Source organism: Triplophysa dalaica, chromosome 8 (genome assembly GCF_015846415.1).
Source record: "Triplophysa dalaica isolate WHDGS20190420 chromosome 8, ASM1584641v1, whole genome shotgun sequence".
Classification (NCBI taxonomy): domain Eukaryota; kingdom Metazoa; phylum Chordata; class Actinopteri; order Cypriniformes; family Nemacheilidae; genus Triplophysa; species Triplophysa dalaica.
Window position 1 is genome coordinate 15,867,871 of NC_079549.1, and position 12,918 is coordinate 15,880,788.

Here is a 12,918-nt window from a genome sequence, read left to right on the forward strand (position 1 = left end):
TCTCGCAGTGAACAATGCTAAGAGCAGAGAAACGCAATTCAGTAGTATTTACATGAGCTGATAGGAATGAGTGTTGATGGCTCTTTTCAAAATATCAAGGAGCACACGATATCATCCCTTCTGTCTCAAAGATAAGCTTTCTACCAGCTGTCTCTCTTACTTTCTTGTTGAGCACCTTTGACTAAATCTCCAAAGCAAATGTGAAACGTAAAGACCCCCGTGCTCCACGGATTGGGTTTGATATTCCTGTGCACATCTAATATCTTACAAGTTTTTGACGTTGCCCACATCAAGAGTTTACAAGTGGCCCTCCACAGGTTATTTAAACACCAGGATCGGTTGAAGATGAACATCAAAACAGTAGCCGTCTGCGCGCTACGGATTCCTGTGCCGTTAGTTGTAGAAATTATGTTTTTTTTTTATTTCACTGTCTGGTTGTCACATGGGGAGGCCGCACACCCGCAGAGCTCTCTGAATACTACAAAAACATCTCGCTCTCATGCAAATATTAGTCCAATTTGATACCGTCTCTTTAAAACAATGCTCAAGGCACTGAGAGAGAAAGCGTATCTCTGACTCTCTGCCATTATGCTGCTCTGAGTGTTTTTTTTTGTGGAAACTCTTCAATGGCATTGCTCACGTCCACTACATTTATCAATGTATGTCTTACCCCATGAGGAGCATTAGAGATCGCTCCATCAATGTCGTCAGATTCATGCTATCGGGTTTGGCCGGGTCGTTCATTGCTCAGGTTAGTGGACTGGAAAGAGATAATTTGATTGACTTTGAACATCAAGTTTCCAAGCAGGAGGTCCAGGGTCCCCTGACAGTCTCGGCGATCATGGTCAGTGAGCTCATCAGTGGCTAGTCAGGTAGCACCTGACATATGTCAATGTCAAGAACAACAGTACATACTAACTTAAGCTAATGCCCAAAGTGATGCTGATTTGAATGAATGGGCCAGATTCAATTTTAATGACAGTTTTGAACCTAATAATTCCCACATGGTCTAGGCTCTACAAAACGCATGCGGACATGTTATTTGAAAAAATATAACTGGTTACCAGAAGGATATTCTTGCTGAAGAAAATGATGCTCCTAACAGTCAACTTCATGCTTAATTGCCATACGTGTTCACAAGCTGAAACCGAAGCCTCCATGTATCTGATTTTCACTTTAACAAGAACATAATTATGTTGAAGACACAAAAAAATCTAAATTTTGAATCTCGCAAAAAATTAAACAACATTGTCAACCACAATCAAAATTAACCTTACTCTTGCTTATATAAAACATCTTAGGACAAAAAAACATGTAACTTCTATGCTGTCTTTAAACGACAATTTAATTTAGGTGTCTACATAAGATATCAAAATCCACTGACAATAGGCAAAATGATTTGAAATGCGATCAGCATATCATTTAGATATTCCTGAAACTTTCCATTTTTTTGTCTAAGAAAAACATGCACACAATAGATTCACTGTCGCTACTTTCTAAGGTAATTACATTTATTACATGCAATTATTAAAGCAAGTAGAAGCAGTGTGCAGGCCATACTGACAAATGTCTTAAAGGAATAGTTCACCCAAAAAATGATGTAGGTATAGAAATAAATATGGTGAAGTCATGGGGACCATTATTGGGTGAACAGTCCCTGTAAATGCAGTTCCTTCACCACTATCGTCATCTCTGATCTTCTACACAGGTGTCATCTTAATACCCCACTTTTCTATGTTTCAACAACACGCATCCCCCTATCTGCTTAGTTTTTGCACCTGGCATACGCTCTCTAGCCATCTCAAAAACAGGCTACAGTGATAATGAGTATATTGATTTCTTGACAAATCACAAGTGGCAAAACAATGAGAAACACTGTTTATCCCCAAACTCCTGGCAGTCATATTTGTGGTGAGAAGGACACGGTTGGCTTGCTCATCCCGACAGAGTCACTCTATTTGAAGCTGAACATCTCATCATCACGCAAGTGGTTGCGAGGCCGCGCACGCCTTCATAAGCAAGGACCGCGCGAAAACGCTCCTCCACAAATTGGTGTTGTGTAGTGACATCCCTCCTGTCTCTTGGCTGTCTGGTCTCTGGGATGCGGCCCTCATAGGAGGTGTTGAAAAATAAACAGCGCCTAGCAGGAAGGGAAACGAGTGCATTTACTTCCCACCTCGTGCATAGCTCGCGTGGGAAGTCTGAGCGAAGGCGGTCCCTGGTGGGCTTGCTGGCAAACTGGGGGATTCGTGTAGGACCCCCATCCTTCTAGCACTTGACAAATAAATGGGAAACACTGTTGACAGCTGTTTACAATGATGCAGAAGAGGGGGAATTGCATTAAAAGAGTGGCAGTCCTGACAGATATTGTCCTATCGTATGGAAAGAGCACAAAACAAAGGGGAGAAAAGCTATTTGAAGGTGCAGTGAGCAACAAGCTGCGTTTTTAATGCAGATTTCGACTAGGCACATATCCCTCCTCCCCATCCACAAAGCGCTGTGGTGGCACTTCACGAAAAATAAAACAACCAAGCACATTTTGAGAGCACACTCTGTGCCGGGGGTTTGATAAGAGGGGACTAATTGCCACGAACCAAAGAACAGTACAGCTTGTCAGCATGGCGTATAGCTGGAGGTAGGGTCCGTCCTGAGTCAGCGAGCGTTGGTTAGATATTCTGTATTTAATTGAAGGGCCCACGGTACACTGGGGTAAGGCTAAGGGGAATTATTAAGCTTTAACCAGGGGCCTTTTGGGAAATGGGCCCTAATCAGGAAGCCTGGGAGCAAGTGGTGGCTGATGAGAATTATGACGATTATGACATGTTAGCACATGTCTGTAGGACAAGTGGACAGACGATGAGTTAATCAAGGGCTAGATTGAATGGCCCCCATGCTGTCTGGAAGCTACCCCCAACCTCCTGTGTCGACGTCTTATTAGGGTCAGCATCTACCTTAATGACATGTATGTATATATGTGGTTATGGGACTTGAATTATTCATTGCTTGGCGCCTCCTTGAGCAAAACACTTCTATCATTTGCCATATCTCCCATCAGCACTAAACCAACAATTCTCCACATGGCCTTTGGCAAAACAGTGACAAGTGTGATATACAACAACATTAAGAAATACAACAGCTCCAACAAGTGTTGAATTTGCTTTTCCTGATTAAAATGTGCTGTAATTGAAAAGTCAGACCCTCTTCTCAAATTCTGCTAAAAGCTGTAGAATGAGAGGTACCTCATGACCCAGATAGCACTGGTATGTCTGGAAGATGTCTGCAAAAGATCTGAAAAACATGTGCTGTATAAAAAAATCTGATAAGGGTCTTGGAAAAAGACGTTTTACATACATTCAAAATTATAAACATCATATGTCATGCCATCTGACAGGAAACGTTTTGAAGACATATCGGAGATGAGCAAACAATAAAAAGTACATCTTGAAGATATAAATGAAGACATAAAATAGACTTTTCATGCCTTACTGCTCTTTCAGGCAATTTCTTTTAGAGCACAATCTATATTCATTTGTCAACAGTTGTACTATATTTCTGATGCACCTGTCAATTGTGTGTAATGCATTGGTACTATAAAGGGAAGCCATGTTAGCTTTGCTACATTGCGATATATTCAGCGAAAAGTGATTTCATAATCCTTAAATGACATTTTCTAGCTGTATTAACCTGAACATATTGATTTCAAACATTTAACATGTTTTGTTGTCCATAGTCTACTTATTCAGTTTTCTGCATGTCTCTTCATTAGCAAGCCACATGTGTTTCTTAGCATCAGGCTAATTGATTGGACCTCTCATATGTTAATCCTCCATTGGAGAGAACAATACCCTTTGCGCTCAAATTTACTTTTTTTTACCCTATCACTAATAAAGCCAACCTCCCTGCTGATGGAAAATTGTCAGTTTACCTCAAGCTACAGGGGGCTTAGCAATCAGGCCTTAAAAAAGCACTGACGGGTTAACCTGCTGTGCACAGGGGTCTCCAGGGACAGGCCTACACTGGAGTTTTACATGCAACGCTTCTGTTTGCCAATGAGAGACGCGCCACATAATAGAGTTGTTACTAGCCACTTGAGTTTAACCTTTGCTGATCCTAGGAAAAAAAATTACTATAAACTGTCAGCTGTATGCTCTTTCTCCACCAAAGCTGTGCACTACTTTGTTTAGTAACACTGCACGAGGCACTTTTTTGATTTTGTGAGCAATTAAAAGAATGGCCATGGAATGAGATTTCTGTATTATAAAACACAATAAGATCATTCATCTCAAATGAATATTCTCATGATTTAAAAAATGACATTAAGCAGGTATCCCCGTTTGGAGTGATTGTGATATGTTTCGTGTATGACATCCTCCAGGCTAAATCCAGAACATTTTACATGTTAGATTACAACTAAATCCATTTCGCTTTTAGTAATGGCTTTTAGCAGGGCAGTTTAGGGTTTCTACCACTTTTGAAGGCAGTTGCAACAATAGAAAACAAATTCTCAAGCATGCAGCACTCAAAGATGTTCGGTCTTCACTCTCAAACAAGGCATTGTGTGAAAAGAAGGCCACAGAAAATGTAAAATGCCTTTCATAAATATCCATAAAAGATTTGATCATTATGTCTATAAAGCATTAAGTTCTTTTGTGATGAATTCATGCCCAGCCAGTCTGTATTTTATGTCTTTCAAAGCCCATGCTCAGCCAAGGGTTTTCTTAATGACGATCATAGAGCATTACTAACGACTAGCCATTAAAGCCATAACCAGAGATCATTCTTAACTCATCTCAACTCATTCTGTAGCACAATAGATTTGCATCTACCTGAGATAGGGGTAACATTATGTGGGATAGGCAAAATGATAATTTATCCGTTGTGACAGAACTCCAGCATATTGTGCTTAACACATCTTGTACAATTTTCGAAATCCTTGTCTAAATCCAGATTTTAACAAGCGCTTATCAACATCAAAGACCTTTTTGACAGAATATTTTTTGCATTTTTCCTTCAGAAATGACCTCTTAGAATTGTGTTTTTGTCCTCATTTTTAGGCATGAATTAAGCAAAGACAAGCAAACGACATTTATATGACAAGATACAATTGTAAGGTACACTGTACATGTCACACTTTAAAAACAGTCTTGACTCATGAATATTAATTAGGTGACGTAACATCCTTTTAGTCTCCTGTCTTGGGTGATGTGCTGAAACGCAGCCAGGTAGGTGAATAATACATAGAATTATAAACTTATGTACCACTGGGATACTTTTGCGCATCCGGCGATATATATTTTTTTCCCGCCAAGCAAAATAAAACGTATAAATCCCCACATCCGGTTAGTGTTAGCAAAGTGTTTAACGTTACATGCAAGACGCGGATGTAGTTATTACAAACCATCTTATTGAAACATCGACAACCCATAAACGTTAAACGAGATCAAGTTTCTATTCGGCTTTGACGTGTACAATGATGTCTAATGCGCACCCAAGACGCCAAAGTGTTTACATGGCGAGCGAAATCGGAATTATCGGATCAAACGGCGAAAATATGTGTGCAGCCTGGATGACGCTTTAATAGTTTGCTATACGGTGTCGATGTATTAAGTTTAATCAGTATAAGATAAAATACTTGAAAGCATTCTGTTACCTGGCAAATATATAACTTATATTGGCGGCAGGACTTTTAAACCTGCAGTGACTTATAAACCCTTAATGTTGACTTTTATTATGTAACATTCCTCATGCCAGTTTGTGATGCCACCTTCTATAACAGACACTGATTACAGAGGGCAATGAGTCGTTTTAACACGTTAGTGCAAAGGAAAATAGGAACAACTGGCTAATAAACACCTCCCTTTCCCTGCCATGTTGATCCAGTTGTTGATAGTGATTCCCAGGAATGTCTCCCCTGAGTGCAATTGTCTGTCACTTAATTAGCTTAAGTTTAGCACCACATGTTCCTCAGGTGTGTATACGTGTGTTTGTGCATTTGCTCTTGTGTGCTAGTGGCTTTGTAACTAGGTGTTTGTACACAAAACATTTGTTTATTGCTTATTCTTCAACATGTGGATGTTTTTGTTTATGTGTCAATGACCAAGGGGCATAACCACAAAATTGTGTATTGTCAGGACTCTGTTAAACGAATAGCACCGTAGGAAAATGCTTTGCCGTTGCTGTTCATTAAACAAGTGTCAAGAAGCACTTCTGGTTTAATCTTATATGTATATTGAGATATTAGATTAGATTTTTTTTAACATTTGTGCAGTGTTAAAAGCTAAAACAGGTAGTTCTTCTGGACCAACGCCTATACGTATACATCAAGTGTATGGTCAGTTCTGGCAGGTCACGTGAGTCAAGCTTGCACAAGCAGATCACATCAGGGGCAGCTAGGGCTGGACAATAATTCAATATCTATAGCAATAGAATTCATTTCGATAATGGTGAAATGTTTTTTAAAAACATTTTTGTTATTTCAATATAAATTACACATCGGGGTCTGAGCCCTCGCTCTGCGGCAGGGGCTACTTGTGTTATGGAGCGCCACTCCATCATGCCCCAGTATAAATCTCTAGTTTAAGTTTAACATTGATCATTTTTGTCCGTATATTCATTTACAACACAGATCTGCATCTTACTAATGCTTGCTTTCCGAAAATGTACACTAACAAGTTTAAACAGTTCTCAATGTAAATTTCTAGGACAGCATGACGAATTTCTTAGTTTTTTTTATAGCTAACTGAAGGACACCGTGGGGTCTATGAAAGACACAGAATCAAATTCAAATGGTTCTTAATGTCAATTTGCAGGAAAGCATGGCAAATCTTGTACAAAGTTTTGACCAAAAAAATACTGGAAATACAATCGTACCTAAAATTCAGTGGACATTGATAATTGAAGATTATTAATTTAGATGAATATGTCAAAAGAAAAAAGTGTCAAGCAAAGGGAGGCCTTTGGACATTTTGAAGTTATGGAATAATGCTTAAAAGCACATTTAGAGAAGTTATTCTCTCTTTTATTGGTAAACATGATTCTAATATTTTATACTTACACAAGGTAAGGGCACAGTTCTATACAAAATATTTTATGCTAATAATCATATGTAGCTTTGCACACTGCTGTCATTTAGAATGATTTTGATCAGCATTTTATTGTTCATATCAGAGGGCTCTCTCAACTTAAATGTTACATTTAGTTTTTTGTTCTATTTTTCTTATTGTTATCTGAATTATGTTGTATTGACTGAAATGAAGAAATGGTCAAACTTTATTTTAAGGTCCAATTCTCGGTATAAAAGAGCCAGTAACTATCACTTTTGTCTCCATAAACTACTAATTCGGTGCTTATTAATAGTAAGAAATGTAGTTGTTAGGTTTAGGTATTAGGTAGGATTAGGGAAGTAGAATATGGTCATGTTGAATACGTGCTTTATAAGTACTAATAAACAGCCAATATGCTAAAAATAGGCATCTAATAAGCAACGAGTTAATACTGAGAAGTGGTCCCTATACTAAAGTGTTACCGAATAAATATATTTCAATATCAATTTTAGCCATATCGACCAGCCCTAGGTGCAGCTAATCAACGTTAACCAATAGTCATACAACACCAGTAGTGAACCCTGATGTTTGAGCCTTGGGCCTCTGCACGACCCCCCCAAATCACACTTACCATAGTACAGAAAGCTATTTTACCTCACTGTGCATTCCTATAAAAGTGAGAATGCATCGTAATACCATCACACTTACGACATGATACATTTACAATGCTACTCCAGACTTGAAAAGCAACAAGCCGAACACAGCAAGACAGTTATCAAATTAACACACAATTCAAATACAAATCATTATTACACATGTGCATTATGATCGGCGTGTCGCGTGTATGTGCTCTTCAACGGACTAATGGACCAATTGAAAGACACCGCCTCCCAGTCTGATCATAAAACCAACACAGACTAATGTAGACAGTGGCAGTTTAAAAAGCGACACCTCATGAAAGCTCTCTCAGCTAAGAAAATCAGTGCTACACTAGCAGAGAGTAAACAGAGGTTCACCAGCGAATAAACTATGATTGTAACAAATCTTAATATAAAACAGGTAATGTAACAGTGAACTAAACATATTGAACTGAGCGTAGTAAATTTGCCATTTATCAGAATAACTGTAAATATGCAAGCACAATATGTTAAATTTAAGACTGACCACAGTCGCAATCACTCGTCTCAAATAAAGCCAACGTTAAGCAACATAAACAAATGTGCAGATCAGCAACCAGAATGAATTGCCGCATGCCGGCCTAATAAATCATAAATAACTTGATTATCAAACTACCAATTTGATGATCAAACTACTTGATTACAAAGTCTTCCTCCTGTTGATATGAACAACGTTTATCAGCCTTTCTCTTTTTTTCAGAGACTTGAAAATAAAGTTTCATTCACATGCTGTTTTGAAAGATGTTTTCCCCGTTTCTTTCTTCTTTTCAGTTTTTTGGCGGTTGGCTAACCAACTTCGTGTGCTCCTTACGTTTTACGAGACTGTTGGTGAACAACCCCCCAGATGGCGGAAAGTTAGCAAAAAACAAAGCGCGCCCATTCAGGAAATTATGTGATTGGTCAGTTTAACTATCACTCAAAATTAATCTCTCCCATTGATTTACTGGAATGTCACCCAGTAGTCTAGCAGTATGCTACTAGAAGGCGCCCCAACCTTGTGAAAGCACACGTTCAACTGATGGCATCATGCACAGACAGCGTATGACATTGCAGAACTGCGACTGCTTCGTGATCTTGAATTACTCTCGTGAGACTTGGAGTCCCCATCGATCCAGGAAGTCAAATATACATATCTAATAGGGAAAATCGAATGTTTTTATTGAAATAGTATTTTTTAGTTTTTAATATTTTTTTTATGCAGTTTAGGTCATCACAGAGGGCCTAGAGGGCCCTGAGGGTTCGCTACTGTACAACACATACTAGACTGTGTCTTATTTAAGTTGCCTTTTGTTGCTCCTTATCACCCGCTTTATCGTGCAAACTCAAAACCCTCCTCCATCCCCATCTCCACCATATCTACCTGTATCTGTCGGATCCGTTTTATTTAATCCTGTTACCCATCATGAACTGTTCAGGTTCTCCAGGTGGGGGACATGTATTGCTGCAGTCCCGCTCTGTCCATACAATGCTGCATGGACAGGCGGAGAGCCCAGAACAGTTTCATTCCGCCAACCTCAAATATTGCTATTGCCACAGTGGTCATGACAGAAAATGGAAATTAACCAGAGGAAGAGCTTTTATTTGATTTGGGGAGAATGTGCTTCCCAGAATGAATTTTCATCTTTTCCAGTTCAGATATTGTAATATGCTTCTCTCTAGATTAGACTTTTGAGGGCTGTAACCTGGTGCTGTGCAGGGATATTCATTGCATCCTTTTAGTCAATTCATTTAATTATCCCAGTCTTCCTGGTGGGTCTGCTAGAATCTGTCCACCAATTAGGCTTCCTTGGTCTAAAATGTATAAATATTGTGAGACGTGACCAAACCATAATTTTCTACCATCAATCGATACCTTGTGTTTAAAATAAACATGGGAAAACAACACAGGAACTGTAACATGCATGCCTATTTTCTTGTTTTTATTTGGTGTAAGGATGCTAGCAATTTGTAATGTGAAAAGTACCATTAATACCATATTTATGCAAGTATTTTTTGGCTGTTTTTAAATCTCTCCTTAAATTCTTTTCATGTTCACTTTGGCTTCCCTCAGCTCACTTGAAAAACGCGGCTCATTTCAGTGGATGCGAGTGTGTATCCCCGTTTCTCGTCTCCTCTCAGGTGGCGGTGAAAATGGCGGCCTGTGGCTGGTCCTGTTTGGCTGGGCCGTCGCTAACAAAAGCCAGTGTAATATAGAGGCGGTCACAGAGGCCATAGTCCAGACGGGGAGCCCAAGCTGTGCCTCTGAAAGGGCCCGAGCCTGGCTGCCGCGGCGGCTTAAACATACTCCAAATTCAAACCCCCGGAAAAAGAGAGAATGAAGGCTGAAGAGAGAGAAAGAGACAAAAAGCGGGCGAGAAAGAGAAGGCGACTGTTGTTTGATATCCCACATTAGCTGGTGGTTTTTGCGGCTGGTGCGCGGGCGTAAATGTGGCTGGGGCGGCCGCCGCACAGATATCAAAGGGGGCCGGCGGCGTCTGGCTGCGCTAGCGGCGGCTGCTGCAGGTGGCCCCTAGATTCAACCCTCACCACAGGGAGGCAGCTCAGCCCAGCCTCAGCCCAGAGAGAGACAGAGAAAGAAAGAGAGTCAGGGAGAGAGAAGGCAAATACAGACTTTAAAAGAAAACAAGAGATTGAGAGCTGCGGTCCGGAGGTTGGGGTGGTGAGGTGGATGGTAAGAGAATTAAATTATTGGGGTCCTCATGCCCTGATCATGGTGGGCTACAAAAGAACCTCTAAGACGAAGAGCCACAAAGGACAACTCAAAAATTAAGATTTAAAACGGACTACATTTGTCCAATTCATGAAATGAAAGTCCATTTTAGTAATAAATTCATATTTTTTACATTCTTTTTTAAGAATGAGATCAATTGTATCCCTTTCCTACACAACCATTTGTTCCTATGCTCCATTTGTTAATATTTTCATTGTCTTGGCAGGCTGGATAAGGAATTGCCACTGTTAGTCCTGCGTATGGAGAGCTATAGATTATGAGAAGAATTATGAGGAAGAATTAATTATTTAACAAAACTAGAAACAACAAAACCACAGCAGGGGGCAATGCAGTGCACAAGAGAGAGGGACCCTTCTTATGTTAAGCAAGATTATTCTGCCTTGCTAAAATATGGTTTGAAAATACCGTATGAAAATGGCTGACACTTTCAGATGCTTGATGCATACTCCGTACACTGTTATGAAATGTTATGTCTTTATAATGGACCAAAAGATGAAACAGAATCATCTGTAATATAAGAATTGAGGTTTAACGGCTGCCATCGATTTGACTGAATTGACAACTTGGAAATAGGTCCAGGTAAAGCAGATCTTGGCTGCATTTCCACGTTTCAGAAAACAGTTGATAATTAGGGTCATTTATGTTAATTGTGTGTTGATACCTAATGTCATACCAATAATACATACAATCTTCTTTCACAGATGTGTTCGCCTCAAAAGGCTGAATTACAGACAGTGTAAAAAAATTACCTTAAAATATTTATAAAGCCTCAAGTCACATCTTATCATCTGGGTAAGACATAGTTTCTTAATATATCCAAATATAATTTAGTGTGTCACATTGAGTGTATTGATTTGTGAAGATTTTTTGGATAAATGTTTTAATCTTCAAAATGCCTTTTCTTATTGCTTAGTCTATTAAGGGCCTAATCACATTTTCCCAATTGAACCGCGCCCGGACGCGCAATGACACTCGGCAGTTAGTGAACCGGCCCCGGCCTGGATGGAAGAAGTGGGCTGGAGTGAGGTAAGTTTTATGCACGTTTTTTTGGACAATCGCACTCAGCCAGTTGAGAGCAACCGGGAAATATGTGAGTACGGCTGACAGTCACTATAAAGGTTTGCTCATTTGTATTGTTTGACACACATTTTACAACACGTTTTTAGTTATGTTGGTATAGTCTCTTTGCAGTCTGGAATGAATGTTTTATTTTTATCTTGCTTGCATCACTGTAATACAATGGCAGATGGTTCCCATTATAAAGGGTCACACAAAATCTTGATTAGGTTATTCCAAAGGTGACAATTGTTCTATATATAGTGCCAAAAATATTTTGACTAAAACATATGCTTCAGTTGACACATTTCATCTAGAATCCATATGTGAGAGCTTGTATAATGATCCATTTCTCCTCTATATTTTGTGTTTTGGAAGATACTTTTTAATGTAACAGATTAATTTAAAGATGACAATTGAATTATTTGTTATTATCATTGTAATTCGTGGCAATATTCAACTGTGTCTTTAACATAGACTACTCATATAGTTGCTCTGTTTATCGAGATATTTGAAATACATTAAAGCTTTCTATTATTCACTATATTATATATTATACATTATATATTATACTACTTAATATACATAGAAATAGTTTTTAGTACTTCTTAAGATAAACTCAATTGTGCTATTTTGAGGCGCCATGAATGGAAGTACAAAGAAATACTTTTATATCTTTAGTATATTAAGTACAAAATAAATGTGTGACAATTGAACACTTTTATGTATCAATGAAAGTGATCTTAAAGTGTACCTACTGCTTTTTTTTTACCCTGGACAATGTGTATAGAAAATAGGTATAAACATGCATAGCTGTGAAGGGAAAACACCTGTATTTACAGATGTCTAGAGATGTCCTTTCTCAAAATAGACTTTTACAGTTGCTGTCTCATTGCAGGCTGTAATACCTGGCTCTCTGCATTAACCTTTTACAGTGATATTTAATTAAAGGTTTAAAGGGCAACCAACACCTGCACCACGCTCTGAATGCGGCCTCTGCCGCTAAGTGACGGCATGGCGAAGGAGTATGGCAATTAGCATGACCTTAAAACCGGCACGGACGCTCTCCTGCCCATGCTGTGCAGAGCCTTGCCTGCCCCATGGCATGCTGGGGCGATCGAGATGGCCCCCAAGCTGACATGCTTCCCTGCCGCATAGAGTGGAACCAGCCCAGGGGTCACTGGGGCAGCCTGGGTCCTATGGGAGTGGGTGGGGGGGGGGCCTGTGCCCCAACTTAAAATTAACACCATTTGAGTGCCCCTGTGAAGTTAATGTAGCTGTAAGTTTGAGAGTAAAATGGGTCTATCACAGTTGATTAATGTCGTCTTAAGACAGCAAGGACTGTTTTGATCTTCTGTTGAAGGTAGTAGGCTCAGCTTTATTTCTGTACAGCCAGTTAACAGAACAAATG

At 39.4% G+C, this 12,918-nt stretch overlaps 1 long non-coding RNA gene across 3 annotated transcripts in view; it reads left to right on the forward strand.

Annotated features, from left to right (window-relative positions):
- The first annotated feature begins 5,105 nt into the window (after positions 1-5,105).
- The window catches only part of LOC130427671 (uncharacterized), a 108,219-nt gene continuing 100,406 nt past the window's right edge, over positions 5,106-12,918 (forward strand). For all 3 annotated transcript variants that reach the window (XR_008907333.1, XR_008907334.1, XR_008907335.1), the window contains exons 1-3: positions 5,106-5,222; positions 11,153-11,243; positions 11,365-11,477. This is a non-coding gene — a long non-coding RNA (uncharacterized LOC130427671). The remainder of the gene's footprint in view (positions 5,223-11,152; positions 11,244-11,364; positions 11,478-12,918) is intronic.